Genomic DNA, 9,808 nt, shown 5'->3' on the forward strand with positions numbered 1-9,808 from the left:
GGAACTGATTGCTGGCTAGATTGTTCTCTCCCCTTTTGGTTCCCCCTCTTCTCCTGCTGGTCACCTCTATCTCCTTCCTCCCTCTTCTCTTCTCCATGTAACTCTTGAACCTCTCTGAGTGTCCCTGGCTGTGGAGAACTGTTTCACCATTAACCTAGATGTTTTATCATCTATGCTGTATGGATGGAGAAGTCTTGAGGATACTGTAAGAATAAGACTGAAAGCCAGTGGCAGGAGGCTTAACTCCAAAACTTGAAAGCATCAGAGAACTCCTGATTATAGGGAACATTAACAAACAAGAGCTTACCCAAAAGCCTCCATACCTACACTGAAACCGAGCTCCACCCAAGAGCCAACAAGTTCCAGAGCAAGACATATCAATGCTAATTCTCCAGCAAAGCAGGAACACAGCCCTGAGCATTAAAAGACAGGCTAACCAAAACCATGCCAAACCACATACACACTGCAAAACTCACTACTGGACACTTCATTGCACTCCAGAGAGAGGAGATCCAGCTCCACCCCCCAGAACACAGACACAAGCTCCCCTAACTAGGAAACCTTGACAGGCCACTAGTCCAACCCCATCCAGAGGGAGCAGATGCCACAATAACGAGGAACCACGAACTTCCAGCCTACAGAAAGGGCACCTCAAACACAGCAATAAAAACAAAATGAAAAGGCAGAGAAATATTCAGTAGGTAAAGGAACATGATAAATGCCCACCAAACCAATCAAAAGAGGAGGAGATTTGGAGTCTACCTGAAAAATAATTCAAAATAATGATAGTAGAGATGATCCAAAATCTTAAAAGCAAAATGGAATTACAGATAAATAGACTAGAGACAAGGATTGAGGAGATGCAAGAAATGTTTAACAAGGACCTAGAAGAAACAAAGAAGAGTCAGTCAATAATGAATAATGCAATAAATGAGATCAAAAGCATTCTGGAGGGAGCAAACAGTAGAATAACTGAGGCAGAAGATAGGATAAATGAGGTGGAAGATAGAATAGTGGAAATAAATGAAGCAGAGAGGAAAAAAGAATTAATGAGGACAACCTTAGGGACCTCTGGGACAATGTTAGACACTCCAACATTAGAATCACAGGAGTCCCAGAAGAAGACAAAAAGGGCGTGAGAAAATACTTGAGATAATAGTTGAAAGCTATTGGGGAAGGAAATAGCCACCCAAGTCCAAGAAACCCAGAGTCCCAAACAGGATAAACCCAAGGCAAAACACCCCAAGACACGTATTAATCAAACTAATGAAACACAAAGAGCAAATTTTAAAAGCAGCTTTTATCCTTATGGAGGACAAAATAATATTAAAAGCAGCTGTTATCCTTATGGAACTTATTATTTTAAAATATTGTTATTATTATTAAAATAATATTAAAAACAACAACACACAAGGGGATCTCCAGAAGGATAACAGCTGATCTTTCAATAGAAACTCTTCAGACCAGAAGGGAATGGCAGGACATACCCAAAGTAATGAAAGAGAAAAACCTACAGCCCAGATTACTATACCCAGCAAGGATCTCATTCAAATATGAAGGAGAAAACAAAAGCTTTACAGACAAGCAAAAGCTGAGAGAATTCAGCACTACCAAACCAGCTCTTCAACAAATGCTAAAGGATCTTCTCTAGACAGGAAACACAGAAAGGGTGTATAAACTCCAACCTAAAACAACAAAGTAAGTGGTAATGGGATCATATTTATCAATAATTATATTACATGTAAATGGGTTGAATGCCCCAACCAAAAGACAAAGACTGACTGAATGGATACAAAAACAAGACCCCCTATATATGCTGTCTACAAGAGACCCACCTTAAACTAAGGGACACTTATAGACTGAAAGTGAAGGGCTGGAAAAGATATTTCATGCCAATGGAGATCAAAAGAAATCGGGAGTAGCAATACTCATATCAGATAAAATAGACTGAAATAAAAATTGTAAAAAGAGACAAAGAAGGACACTACATAATAATCAAAGGATTAATCCAAGAAGTGAGTGAAAGTCACTCAGTCATGTCCAACTCTTTGTGACCCCATGGATTGTATAGTCCATGGAGTTCTCCAGGCCATAACACTGGAGTGGGTAGCCTTTCCCTTCTCCAGGGGCTCTTCCAAACCCAGGGATCAACCCAGGTCTCCCGCATTGCAGGTGGATTCTTTACCAGCTGAGCCACAAGGGAAGTCCAAAAATACTGGAGTGGGTAGCCTGTCCCTTCTTCAGCAGATCTTCCCAATCCAGGAATCGAACTAGGGTCTCTTGCATTGCAGGCAGATTCTGAAGAATATGTAACAATGATAAATATATATGCAACCAACATAGGAGCACCTCAATACATAAGGCAAATGATAACAAGTATGAAAGGGGAAATTAACACAAGAATAGTGGGAGATTTTAAAACCCTGCTCACAGCTGTGAATAGATCAACCAAACAGAAAATTAGCAAGGAAACATAAACTTTTAATGATACAATGGACCAGTTAGACCTAATTGATATCTATAGGACATTTCACCCCAAAACAATGAATTTTACCTTTTTATCAAGTGCACATGGAACATTCTCCAGGACAGATCACATCCTGGGCCATAAATCTAGCCTTGGTAAATTTAAAAAAAAAATTGAAATCATTTCAAGCATCTTTTCTGATGACAATGCAATAAGATTAGATGTCAACTACAGGGGAAAAAAGTATTAAAAATACAAGCATATGGAGGCTAAATAACACGCTTCTGAATCATCAACAAATCATGGAAGAAATAAAAAAAGGAAATAAAAATATGTATAGAAACAAATAAAAAAAAAAAAACACAACAACCCAAAATCTATGGGATTCAGTAAAAACAGTGTTAAGGGGAAGGTTCATAGCAATACACACTTATGTCAAGAAACAAGAGAAAAATCAAATATATAACCTAACTTTACACCTAAAGCAACTAGAAAAAGAAGAAATGAAGAATCCGGAGCTAGCAGAAGGAAAGAAATCATAAAAATTAGAGCAGAAATAAATGAAAAAGAAACAAAGGAGACTATAGCAAAAATCAACAAAACTACAAGCTGGTTTTTTGAGAAGATAAATAAAATAGACAAACCACTAGCCATACTCATCAAGAAAAAAAGGGAGAATAATCAAATCAACAAAATTAGAAATGAAAAATAAAATGGAGAGATCACAACAGACAGCACGGAAGTACAAAGGATCATAAGAGACTACTATCAGCAACTATATGCCAATGAAATGGACAACTTGGAAGAAATGGACAAATTCTTAGAAAAGTATAACTTTCCAAAACTGAACCAGGAAGAAATAGAAAATCTTAACAGACCCATCACAAGCACAGAAATAGAAACTGTAATAAAAAATCTTCCAACAAACAAAAGCCTAGGACCAGATGGCTTCACAAGTAAATTCTACCAAAAATTTAGAGAAGAGCTAACACCTATCTTACTCAAACTCTTCCAAAAAATTGCAGAGGAAGGTAAACTCCCAAACTCATTCTATGAGGCCACCATCACCCTAATACCAAAACCTGACAAAGATGCCACACACACAAAAAAACTACAGGCCAATATCACTGATGAATATAGATGCAAAAATCCTCAACAAAATTCTAGCAAACAGAATCCAACAACATATTAAAAAGATCATACATCATGACCATGTGGGCTTTATCCCAGTGATGCAAAGATTCTTCAATATTTGCAAATCAATCAATGTGATACACCATATTAACAAACTGAAAGATAAAAACCATATGATCATCTCAATAGCTGCAGAGAAAGCCTGTGACAAAATTCAATACCGATTTATGATAAAAACTCTCCAGAAAGCAGGCACAGAAGGAACATAGCTCAACATAATAAAAGCCATATATGATAAACTCACAGCAGACATTATCCTCAATGGCGAAAAATTGAAAGCATTTCTCCTAAAGTTAGGAACACGACAAGGGTGTCCACTCTCACCACTCCTATTCAACACAGTTTTGGAAGCTTTGGCCACAGCAATCAGAGAAGAAAAAGAAAAGGAATCCAGATTGAAAAGAAGAAGTAAAACTCTCACCCTTTGCAGATGACATGGTCCTCTACATAGAAAACCCTGAAGACACCACCAGAATATTACTAGAGCTAATCAATGAATATAGTAAAGTTGCAGGATATAAAATTAATACACAGAAATCCCTTGCATTCCTATATACTAACAATGAGAAAACAGAAAGAGAAATTAAGGAAACAATCCCATTCACCATTGCAAGGAAAAGAATAAAATACTTAGGAATACATGTACCTAAGAAACAAAAGACCTATGTATAGAAAACTATAAAACAAAGTGGACACATACAGTTGGAGAATTATACCATGTTCATGGATTGGAAGAATCAATATATTGAAAATGAGTATACTACCCAAAGCAATCCACAGATTCAGTGTAATCCCTATCAAGCTACCAATGGTATTTTTCACAGAACTAGAACAAATAATTTCAAAATTTGTATGGAAACACAAAAAACCTTGAATAGCCAAAGCAATCTTGAGAAAGAGGAATGGAACTGGAGGAATCAACCTGCCTGACTTCAGACCATACTACAAAGCTACAGTCATCAAGACAGTATGGTACTGGCACAAAGAGAGAAATATAGATCAATGAAACAAAATAGAAAGCCCAGAGATAAATCCACGCACCTATGGACACCTTATCTTTGACAAAAGAGGCAAAAACATACAATGGAGAAAAGACAATATCTTTAACAAGTGGAGCTGGGAAAACTGGTCAACCACCTGTAAAAGAATGAAACTAGAACACTTTCTAACAGCATACACAAAAATAAACTCAAAATGGATTAAAGATCTAAATGCAAGACCAGAAAGTATAAACTCCTAGAGGACAACATAGGCAAAACACTCTCCGACATAAATCACAGCAGGATCCTCTATGACCCACCTCCCAGAATATTGGAAATAAAAGCAAAAATAAACAAATGGGACCTAATTGAACTTAAAAGCTTTTGCACAATGAAGGAAACTATAAGCAAGGTGAAAAGGGAGCCTTTAGAATGGGAGAAAATAATAGCAAACAAAGCAACTGACAAAGAATTAATCTCAAAAATATACAAGCAGCTCATGCAGCTCAATACCAGAAAAATAAATGACCCAATCAAAAAATGGGCTAAAGAACTAAACAGACATTTCTCCAAAGAAGACATACAGATGGCTAACAAATACATGCAAAGATGCTCAACATCACTCATTATCAGAGAAATGCAAATCAAAACCACAATGAGGTACCATCTCATGCCAGTCAGAATGGCTGCTATCAAAAAGTCTACAAACAATAAATGCTGGAGAGGGTGTGGAGAAAAGGGAACCTCTTACACTGTTGGTGGGAATGCAAACTAGTACAGCCACTATGGAGAACAGTGTGGAGATTCCTTAAAAAACTGGAAACAGAACTGCCATATGACCCAGCATATACCTCCCACTGCCTCGCATATACACTGAGGAAACCAGAATTGAAAAAGATGCATGTACCCCAGTGTTCATCACAGCACTGTTTACAATAGCTAAAACAAGGAAGCAACCTAGATGTCCCTCAGCAGACAAAGGGATAAGAAAGTTGTGGTACATGTACACAATGGAATATTACTCAGCTATTATAAAGAACACATTTGAATCAGTTCTAATGAGGTGGATGAAACTGGAGCCTATTATACAGAGTGAAGTAAGTCAGAAAGAAAAATACCAATATAGTATATTAATGCATATATATGGAATTTAGAAAGATTGTAACAATGACCCTATATGCAAGACAGCAAAAGAGACACAGATATAAGGAACAGGCTTTTGGACACTGTGGGAGAAGGTGAGGGTGGGATGATTTGAGACAATAGCATTGAAACATTTATATTACCATATGTGAAATAAATGACCAGTCCAAGTTCAAAGCATGAAACAGGGCACTCAGAATCAGTGCACTGGGACAACCCAGAGGGATGGGATAGGAAGGGAGCTGGGAGGGGGGTTCAAGATGGGAGACACATGTACACCCATGGCTGAGTCATGTCAATGTATGGCAAAAACCACCACAATATTGTAAAGCAATTAGCCTCCAATTAAATAAATTTTAAAAGATCAGTAACTCAGAAAACACACTGGTTAACAAAATATTGAAAGTATTTCCTCTGAGAGAAACAACAAAAAATGTCTGCTGTGAAGTATATCTCAAGACAGATTTAGAACTGTACTGGATTTGACAGACTTTGAACTGTACTAGAGATGGAGCAGATGTTGACCAGGAGAGCCTTGAAATTGTGATGGAGGTTTAACACACAAGAAAACAAAGAAGGAAGATTACTTAAGAGAGTATCAGACTACAGTGCATCTCAGAGTCATTCAGGCCAATCAGGAAACCAGATTAAAAACTGTTCATTAGCAGAGTCATGGGTAAGGCAGAAATGGATTGACTCTGAAAGTGAAAGTCGCTCAGTCATGTCCGACTCTTTGCAACCCCATGGAATTCTCCAGGTCAGAATACTGGAGTGGGTAGCTTTTCCCTTCTAGGGAAAGATCTCTGGGGATCTTCCCAACCCAGGGACCAAACCCAGGTCTCCCACATGGCTGGCAGATTCTTCACCAGCTGAGCCACCAGGGAAACCCATGAAACTATAAATAGAATTGTAATAAATAGAAACTGCAGTATAATATATAAGAAATAATAGAGAAATAAGCCATAACGATTCATTTGAAAAGACCCTGATGCTGCTAGGAAAGATTGAAGGCAGGAGGAGAAGGGGACAACAGAGGATGAGATGGTTGGATGGCATCACCAACTCAATGGACATAAGTTTGAGTAAACTCCTGGAGCTGGTGATGGATAGGGAGCCCTGGTGTGCTGCAGTCCATGGGGTCACAAAGAGTAGGACACGACTGAGTGACTGAATTGAACTGAAGCCATAATGTAGTAGCTGTTACAAATATGGTAACTGGAGGGGAAAAAAGTGGCATCAAAACAGGTCATTCAAAAGGCACACATTTGAAAGGGTAGGCAAAAGTTGACACAGAAGAAAAGATGGAATGCAAGAATACTGAGACGGTCTAGTAATTTAATATAACACTTTTATCAGTTACTGGAGAAAACTCTAAACAAAACAAGAACCTTACAGACTAGGACAAAATATTTGCAAACAATGTGACCAACAAAGGCTTAATTTCCAAAATATACAAACAGCTCATACATCTCAATATTAAAAAAAAAAAAAAAACCCAAGCAACACAATCAGAAAATGGGCAGAAGATCTAATAGACATTTCTTCAAAGAAGACATACAGATGGCCAACAGGCACATGAAAAGATGTTCAATATGGCTAATTATCACAGATATGCAGATCAAAACTACAATGAGGTATCACACATTATGCCAGGGAGAATGACCATTTTCAAAAAACCCACAAACAGTAAATACTGGAGAGGATGTGGAGAAAAGGGATCCCTCCTACACTGTTGGGAATGTAAATTAGTGCAGCCACTCTTGAAACAGTATGGAGATTCCTTTAAAAACTAAATATAGAACCCAGCAATCCCACTCCTAGGCACATATCCAGAAAGGAGGAAAACTAATTTGAAAAGGGCTGTGTGTGTGTATGACTGAATCAGTTTGATGTTTACCTGAAACTAACACAATATTATAAATCAACCATACTTCAATAAAAATTAATCTCAGTATATGGATATTTTTTTTAGTACATGACTTTAAAAAGCATTTTGAGAGTGACATTAGTCAGATGGCTGACTGGGAGAACATCCACTTTTAACACTAAATTTTTGCTACTGCTACTGCTAAGTCGGTTCAGTCGTGTCCGACTCTGTGCGACCCCATAGATGGCAGCCCACCAGGCCCTCCCGTCCCTGGGATTCTCCAGGCAAGAACACTGGAGTGGGTTGCCATTTCCTTCTTCAGTGCATGAAAGGGAAAAGTGAAAGTGAAGTCGCTCAGTCGTGTCCGACTCTTCACGACCCCATGGACTGCAGCCCACCAGGCTCCTCCATCCATGGGATTTTCCAGGCAAGAGTGCTGGAGTGGGGTGCCATTGCCTTCTCTGTAACACCACATAGCAACAGTAATTTGGCAGCTATCCATGGACAATAGTGCCTTTGTGGGATCCAGGAAGGAATTTGTGAACCTTAGTGGAGCTCAAGACCAAGAAAGGCCATTTTGCTGTGTGCGCTCAGGTGGCAAGCTTGCCAACTGTGGTCCTTGCTACAGACCTGGACTTGTTCTGCAAACAGTACATCCACCAAGGGTCTAGGAGGAGTCACACCCATCTTCTGTGGGTAGCAGGCCCTCCACCCTTGGTCTGGCTATGGACACTGTGTCAGCCTGTTATTTGGCTCCAGTCCCTTTCACCTGAAGAGCAGGGCTGATCCTGCCAGCCCAGGAATCTGCTGGGAGTCATGCCTGCCCATACCTGCAGCAGCAGCCATAGGATCTGGCTCCAGTCACATGCAACTACAGTACCAGAGCAAATCCCATCATCTCGATACCCAACCAGAGAAGATCTTCACTAGCCAAACCACACCCACTTCTGTGAGAACTTAGCACACCACAGATGTGGTGTGCTTCATAAATCAGTCAGGAAAAGGATGGTTCTTTTAGTAGATGGAACTGGAAAAAGAAAGACTCATAATATGGAGAAAAATAATATGGGATCCCTATAGTATGTCACATACCAAAATGACTTCTCATGGAGTAAAGTTTAAAACATGAAAAACAAAAGTATAAAATTAATAAAAATCAATGTAAAAGATACTTTAGTACCTTTTCTAAGGCCCCTAAACCTAAATCATAATAGAATAATTAATGTATTTCACTGTATCAAAAACAAAGATTTCTGTTCAACTGGACGATACAGATGTAGTTAATGGCATAGGTGGCTGAAAATATTGGCAACATTTAAAATCAGTAAGATAAATATCTAGGCTATGTAAGGAACCTCTGGCACATCAACACAAATAGATAATATATCAAACCCCTCCTTAGAATGGAATGCCTAAATTACTAAAAAGGTACATGGATAAAAATATATATGAAAGGACATTGTTTAAAGATGATGACAATTAGAAAAATACAGTTTGGAATAATGAAATGCCTGCCAGTTTATGCTCAACTGATTCGGACAGATTAGGAAGCCTGGTAACATCAAGCATTAGTGAGTGGTTGACTGATGGGCACCTTCGTGTACTGCCACTGAAAGTGCAAACTAAGTACAACTGCTTTGGGACAGCTGAGTAGAACTTCAAGAAAAAAAACTATACCCTAGCCTGGCGATCACTCTTGTGGGTATTCACCCTGCAGACATGGAAAAGGCATGTGGTTACAAATAATTGGATCCTACTCTGCAAGGGAACTGGATGATTAGAGCATTAGAATGAGATGCATCAGTGAGAAACAATGGCTCAGACATACTTCCAACTACAGAATAGTGCTTAAAAAACTAAGGCTGTTGAAAAGAAAAGCGCAAGAGATCTACAGTAGCACATTATTTATGCAAACTTAAACTACTTCCATAACAAAAGACATGACATTTTTTTCAAACTTCAAATTTATCTAAAGACACATTAAATCCATTAGAGTGAACACCTGTAGCTGAGTAGCAAAGAAGTGGGAAAAGGATAGGGACAAACGTTAATAATGTAGAAATGAGAGAGGGAACTTGAGTAAACTAATGATGATAACACACCACAATGTTAGTATGATTAGTTCAACTCTATCTCCCTTCGTTTTACCCACAAACA

The sequence above is a fragment of the Bos taurus genome, chromosome 13, assembly GCF_002263795.3.
Source record: "Bos taurus isolate L1 Dominette 01449 registration number 42190680 breed Hereford chromosome 13, ARS-UCD2.0, whole genome shotgun sequence".
In the NCBI taxonomy this organism is placed as follows: Eukaryota; Metazoa; Chordata; class Mammalia; order Artiodactyla; family Bovidae; genus Bos; species Bos taurus.